We start from the raw sequence: 7,615 nt of genomic DNA, 5'->3' as shown, positions 1-7,615 counted from the left end.
AACTAGAATTTAAACATTCAAATCTCCTCATAGGTGGCGCAAATCCTGAACTTCTACCTTTTCCAGGTTGTCTGAGATGGCGCCACATGGCCTGGCCCACCTTCTCTTCCCTCTGCCACGTGTCATTCTCTGCTTCTTTCAGAAAAAGTAGAGGACACATGTCTTCTCCCTACTTCTTTCAGAAAAGTAGGAGACACATGTCACTCTTGGCCTTCTTCAGAAAAAGCAAACCATTCAAAATTCAAACAAGGCACTAGGTGGCGAAAATCCTGAGCTCTGATTTTTCCAGATGGCCTGAGATGGCGCCACATGTCCTTTCCCTCCTTTTCCTCCCTCTTGCCACATGGCATTGTAGGAGCCACCCTGAGGTGGCGCCACATGTCCACCCTCCATTCCTCCAGGGCCAACCTCCATTTGAATTTCAAACTTCCCCTTGAGGTGGCGCCATTTGAGAAAGCCTCTCCAGACAGCTGACACTTGTCCGCCACATGTCCAGATCTCCTTTCTCCAGAAAAGGTAGAATTCAAATTCCTCTAAGGTGGCGCCTTCTGAGCCCACTGCTCTGACCTTCTGACATGTGTCAAACACCTTTTGAGGTGGCACCATTCCAGGACTCCACTTGGCTCCATTTTTATTTTTTATTTTATTTTTAATAAAGGTAGCCCACCATGAGGTGGCGCCACCTGAGGACTCCCTACAAAAGGTGAGTTTGAATTTCAAATTCCAAGAGAGCATCCCTTGAGGTAGCGCCTTCTGGGAGTTTCCTGCAGAGAGAATCAAGCAAACTTTTAAAAAAATTCCAAATCCCCCTGCTGAGGTGTCTCACCCACAAAATTTCCATTTTCTTTTATTTTTCTCAAAATCAAAACACCTTTTGAGGTGGCGCCACCTGAGGGTTCCCTGCAAAAGACAAATTCGAATTTCAAACCCCTCAGATGACACCCCCTGAGATGGCGCCACATGGAGGGCTCAGATCCAGCCTGTTTGAATTTCAAAATTTTTCAGAAAAGTTATAAAAACAAGGGTTCAGGCCCAGCCTAAGGAGATCATTTTTTTTTAGCTCTTGTGAACTTGGAAAATCCGACCTAGCCTTCCTAACATCTGATTTTGAACCTTGAAAATCGTGCCCCCTTTGGCTCATTGGAGAAGGTGGAGTAAAGCTCGTGCAGTGGCCAATCCGATTCCAACAGAGCTCGATTTTGGTGGACCATCCAAAGCTCGGAGCGAAGGACGAAGGAAGCTCGTGATAGCTGCCCCTTTCAAGAGCTCCTACACTGCGTAACGAAACAAGGTGCACTTCTTTTCCCCTTGATGTGATTCTATAATCCGAATCGGGAGTCGTTTGAAGAAAGAGCTCATCCGAGGGATGGATTGAGCTATTCTCATAAAACGACATATATAAAAATGTTTTGTTATGCTTCCTTGATGATTTTTAACATTCATATAGTTAGCTAGGTTTAATTTGCATTTTATTTCATTCATTTAGTACATTTCATGAATTAATTAGGATTAATTTAGCATTTATTTCAATTCTGCTTATTTTCAGTAGGTCTCTGTTTTTGTCAGTCAGTACACACGTCATTTCATGCATTTGTTTTTTATTAAAAATCCCAAACAAATCACGGCATGCGCCCTTTAGGTGTCCCTAAAATTTTGCCAAAAATTCGGAGCCATTTGAATTTGTTTACTGCGGTAAACATTCAAAATGGCAAGTCGGGTTTTGTTATCCGGGATACGTTTTGAAAATCATGTGCCGACTTGTAAAATCGATATGTCCCTCATGGGAGATCTGATTTTCAATCCGAAAGATGTTATGAACTCGGGAGAATGTCTAGTTTTTAATATGATTTTTTTAGATTTTTCTGATTTTTTTTATGTCTGACAAAAATCCGAGAGTTCGGGACACGTGTCAGAGCCTAATTTGGGCCTCTGAGATCTTGGATCGACTTAGGGATATGGTTTCTCTTTGTGTGTTGCTCCAAATCCGAAACTGTAAAAAGTGAACGTGGTGTCCAAGATGTCCTATGTTTGAATCTGAAAGCCTATAATTTTTAGATCAGTGTTGACCCCTGCTTCGGATTTGTCTTGTCAGACCCCTGTTTTGCTACATTTGTCTGTTCTGTTAGTTTAGGCAGAAATAGTTATATTTTTATCTGTGTTTATGTTGATCAAATGCCAAAGTCATAAACATAAAAGTTGTTCATGTAGGTGTCTTTCATAACTCTGATTAATTTCATAAATTTCCATGGCCGTTTTGTATTTATTTAGCATTTTTCATCAGATTAGTTTGATTTTTACCTATGTCAGAACTAAATCTCTGTTATTGAACTCACCATGGCTCAAATCCTGAGGCTGTAAAAACCAAAAATGTTCCATTTCGGGTCTTTTAGCAGTCTGCAAAATATCAGAAGTTTTCATGGTGTAAATCTTGCATTATCATGTTAAGCATTGCATTTGGTTCGGATCCATAGGCAAAATCCACCATTTTTAGGATTTTCCTTGAATTTTGGCATTTAAATCATATCATTTCGTGATTTTTAGCATTCTAGGTTGTTTATCAGAGTGTTTAGATGCTTCATACCGAATTTGGTGCAATTTGGAATCCATTTGAGGTTCGGATCATCCATAATACCAAAACAGGGTCCCGCAGGACCCGGATCCAAACGAAAAACAAGCGAAAATCGTTATTTTGGATAAATTGCAAAATATCAAATTCTGATTTTACAGTCCTCATGTGTTTAGCAGCATGTCATCATGTCCCTTACTGCATTTCATCATCATTGGATTCAATTTGAATTTCGAAATCCCAATTTTACTAAGTTTTCCTTCAAAAAAAACCCTGATTTTAAAGGTGTAACTTTAATTTTAGGGGTATTTTGGTCATTTTGACCCCAATTCCGAATTTCAAACTGTTTTCCACTGAATTCCCTGCATTTACATCATTTCAAATATCAAGAAAGCATGAGAATAGGGTTTATATCCAATTAAATCCAATAATTTCATAATATTATTGGAAAATCTTGGAAAAACCCACATATTTGAGCTAACTTTATTTCAAGCTTGGCAGGGATATTCCAAAGAAGGAGCTGAAGTCTGCAAATTTCTTTTATTTCCTTTATTTAGTGATGTAATAATGCAAATTTTGGAATAAGAGATTTAATTTCCTGCTTAGACTAGGATGCATATCATATAGTTTGAATTTATGCAATATCCTGTTTCTATGATTCATGCATTTTATTTCAAAAGCACTATGGATGTTCACGAATGGCACGTGCACCAACTCTTAGGGAGTTGATGGACTCGGTGGGATCCATATTTACGGCCCTAGTCGGAATATGGACGAGACCCAGATCCATCATCTTTCTACTAGTCACATTGAGCCTACACTCTTAGGCTATCTTAAAATGCACATCATATTTCCAAAGTTTTCAAAATCATGTGCATCAAATCAACTAAGTTCTGAACATATTCATGGCCACAGTCAGAATATGTGAAGGATTTATTTGGACTTAATGCACATTTTCCAACCAATTCCTCAGAAAATCTTTTCAAAGGGCATTCATTCACTCATGTCATTTGCATCATGAAATCATTTTCTCAAGAAAATTTCATTCTCAAAAAAATCGATTTCTCAAGAAACTCTTAAGTTGATTTTCCCAAAGTCAAGTTTTCATAGTTTTCCCTGAAAATCGGTTTCTCAAGAAACTCTAAGGATTTCTTAAAATCGGTTTTCCAAAGACAAGTTTTCCACAGTTTTCCCTGGAAAATGATATTTTCTTAAGAGATTCAAAAGAGTTTTCCAATCTTTCTCCAAGATCCAAAATCGATTTCCAAGTATTTCAAAAGGTAAAATTCCCAGGATTTCGATTCCCCAAGTTTTGAATTTCCTTCTCCAATGAGCTTTTCTATAAATCTTCCATCATTTTCCTAAGAAAACTCTCAAAGTCCAAGTTTTCCTAAGAAGTGTTTCCCTTTTCAGAAAGTTCATCTTTTCTCAAGAATCACTTCCATTTTCCCAGGATTTTCAACCATTCATAATTTTCCCAAGTCTTTATGAACTTTCCTGAGATTTCAAATCTTTTTCATCTGAGTTTCCTGAGAAATTGACTTTCAGCTTTTTCCTGAGAAAATCTTTTCAACTCCAAATATTTTCCAAGCATACATCATGTTTTCCCAAGCTGCATTTTCCAAAATCTCATAGCACATGCCTGAATTCTCTGTGCATTTAGGATAGAACATAACTTTGATAATTTAACTAAGTCAAGCACGATTTTGGTCCTTGGTTCGATTACCCCTGTTAAAGGTGGCAGGAACGGTCGAACCTCGTACCGACAGGTCGAGCCCCATCCCATGGATTTTCCCGCAATTTTCAAAACGGAGGCGAGTATTTCAAAACAATTTTCCAAAATCCGGTCAAGTTTGAAGCGCGAAAGCGTTTCCTTTTCTCTCTCTTTCGCAAGGAAGGGAAGACGGGGGAAAAATTTCGCGAAGAGAACAGGTTTGGCGACCATGATGGGACCTGTCCTTGTCTGACTTAAATTATGCTTGACTTAGTTCAATTATCAAAATTATGTTCATAAAATGTCAGCTCTTTTACTTTCAATATCATGTGAGCCTAGGAGCCTAGATTCTGACCCAGCTGACATTGAATGCATATAGCTTAGGCATGGTTTGGTAGGACCATATTGAGGAGATATTTTCATGCTCACATAGACTTAGGTCTAAATACAACTCTCCTAAATTTAGGATCTGAATGCAAACAATGTATGCTTCTTCAAAGTTTTCAAAAGCTATCTCTCTAGGATTTAGAGCCCTCTATTTCTTGCATGTGATCATTTTTTCAAAACTCCCTTACCTATCATTACCCGGTCTTCACGTTGCTGGGCTCTCTTCCAGAACCATAGTTCGGGACAGAGCCTCACAACTGGGCCACCTATTTGGGTTAACACCCCCCTACCACGTACCGCGGGCCACAGTCCGAAGTATATCGGTAGGCGCTCAAGGATGTTGGAAAACCTTACCTTAGAACCGGAGTTGAAATTCTATGCCACGTACCTCGGATTTCGATTCGGGTATATCGGCATAACTGGATTGGACAAAGATGATCTGAACTTAGAGTTAGGATTAAGGCCCTACAACTGTTTTCAAATTGATGCATCTAGAGTCAGCCTTTTAGGGAGTGCTGAATGTGCATAAATGTTTGTGCAGGATGAGATTGTATGTATGATTTTCTCAATTCTTTATGTTTCCCAATGTTTTTCAACTCATTAGGTCTTTTTCAAAATATCCTTATTTTCCACAAGATCTTTTTTCTCAAACCCTGGATTTTTCCCAAATATTCCATTTCTTCCAAAACTCCAGGCGATTTTACATTCTACCTTTCTACTGGATCTCGAATTTCTAGCTGCATTTTTATCCTGCCTGCAAAATTTTTCAAAATTTCTCACATTTTCCTAAGTCTCATTCTGAGTCTTTCTCTGTTTTCAGTTTAATGGCATCCAGTCAAGTCGATCCTATCTTTCCTGAAGGTCACATCTCCTTCGAGGTGCGACAAGGCCGTCCTGAACATCGAGCCCTTAGCACCGGAACTTTCATTCCCCGGTGGTATTATTCCTGGCTAAAGAGCTTTTCCTGAATGTTCCCGGACCATTTGAGCGAGTGCGAATTAGAGCTGGCATCAGCAGTCGGAAAGCAAACCATCAATGACAACCTGATCCATGCAATGGCGGAGCGATGGAATCCTCGAACGTGTACCTTCTGGTTCCCGTGGGGAGAGATGACCGTTTTGATGGATGAATTTTCAGAAATCATGGGGTTGCCAGAACCAGCTGGTCGACCAAGCGACCCATTAGAGCATTAATTCCTTATCAATGTCAAGGGTTTGGACCCTCGAGACTCCTTAGCCCATATGATAGGCCGCCGATCTTGGCCCCTGATCCAGTTAGAAGGAGATGAATATGTTGACCTACTCGAGTTGTACCGCCAGTACGGGACCTTCGTCGAAGTCAGCTCGCTTTCAAGAACAACCAAAGAAAAGATTCAGAATGCAATGGTTCTATGCACTGTAGGACTGTCCTTTTTCCCAGATGGACAGAACTACATGGACATCAGGATAATCCAACTTATGAGAAGATGGGGAAGTCGGCAAACCAATCGCCTCTCCATAGCCATGGCAGCGCTCGCCTTCCTTTATCGAGGTCTGACTCGATTCTCACTTGGAGAGTCCATTTTAGTTGAAGGATGCATCTACGCACTTCAGTCTGGTTTTTCCAACACGTTCCAGCCCGAGCAAGCTCTTTCAGATACAATGGTCAAGAACTCCTTCCAGTGGCGCAGTACCGGTCTATGATCAACAACATTCAAGAGGATGACGTTGTCTGGGACTATTTTGACCGGCAAACATCTCCTCCCAGATATACCTACGCTTATGGCAAGCGGTTCAAGTTGCTAGGACCATTCTTTTGCACTTACTACCAACCAGAGAGATGTGTTCGACAGTTCTCCCAGAGGCAGCAGTATGTCGAAGCCCGACTGTTATCAGGAGTTATGGCAGAGTTCGATCTCACCTCCGCACAATGGTCCGGGGCATATCATTCTGCCCGCTACGGCTGGGATTCCTTTGTCTCTCTTAAAATCTTTCCAGGTCCTAGAGTGTCTGCCGACTATCGTGAATGGTGGCAAATTGTTTGTCCCCCACCTCTTTGTCAAGATCAATAAAATCATATTTTCCCCATTTCAATAAAATTTTCTTGCTCTTTCCATTGTGGTTTGACGACCTCGCCTAGGTAACAAGGCATTATTTCGTTGTTTATTTCTTTTGCAGAAGGAATGGCAACACAATTGTCGTGATTCCCACGACAACTCAGTCCCTAGTAATGGGACATCCTTTCCAAATTGTCTACCATATTTTCAACAAATTTTCTTCCAAAAGCTAATTCCTTCATAATCTAATCAGATCTTTGCCCTGCAGAAAGCATCCATACCATTTGATGGTCGAGACAAGGTCAGGCAAAAGAACCACGACATCCCAATACTCGTCAGCCTCGGAAGAAGAGATGAGTTCCCCTCGATCTGAGAAGAGTCGAGAGCAGCAGCAAGAAGACGATGGCATAGACCCTCAAATGTATGCCATGTTCAGAAAAATGATGAACAAAATGATGAATGAGCAGCCCGGGACCAGCTCAGAAAGGAATCCATTCAGAGAAAAGTTTCATGGTCGTAGGAGTAAGAAGGCTCCCAAAAAGCAGATCCAACCAGAAGAGATTTCAGATGAATCAGATTCAACTGAAAACACAGATGAAGAATATGAGGTGCCTCCGGCATTTCAAAAGCGTGGCCAAAGTAAAAGCCGCAGATCAAAGAGCAGAGATAAAGAAGAGCCTTTGCAAGCGCAATTCAAGGAAATGGCTCGAGTTGTCAAGGATCTGCAAGCCCGCGACAAGGGCAAGAAAGTCTTCACCAGTGAGGACTTCTATGACGGCTTAGAAGGGGATGATGATCTGGAGAATCTCTCCCATAAATTCATCAAATTCGATGGTTCTGGCGACCCAAAAGCTCATCTCGCCACTTTCTTTGCTGAATGCTCTCGGTTTAGAAGGGATAACCGAGCATTGTT

This window comes from Nuphar pumila, chromosome 4, assembly GCF_984573655.1.
Source record: "Nuphar pumila chromosome 4, dmNupPumi1.hap1.1, whole genome shotgun sequence".
NCBI lineage: Eukaryota > Viridiplantae > Streptophyta > Magnoliopsida > Nymphaeales > Nymphaeaceae > Nuphar > Nuphar pumila.
This window is presented reverse-complemented; position numbering follows the sequence as displayed.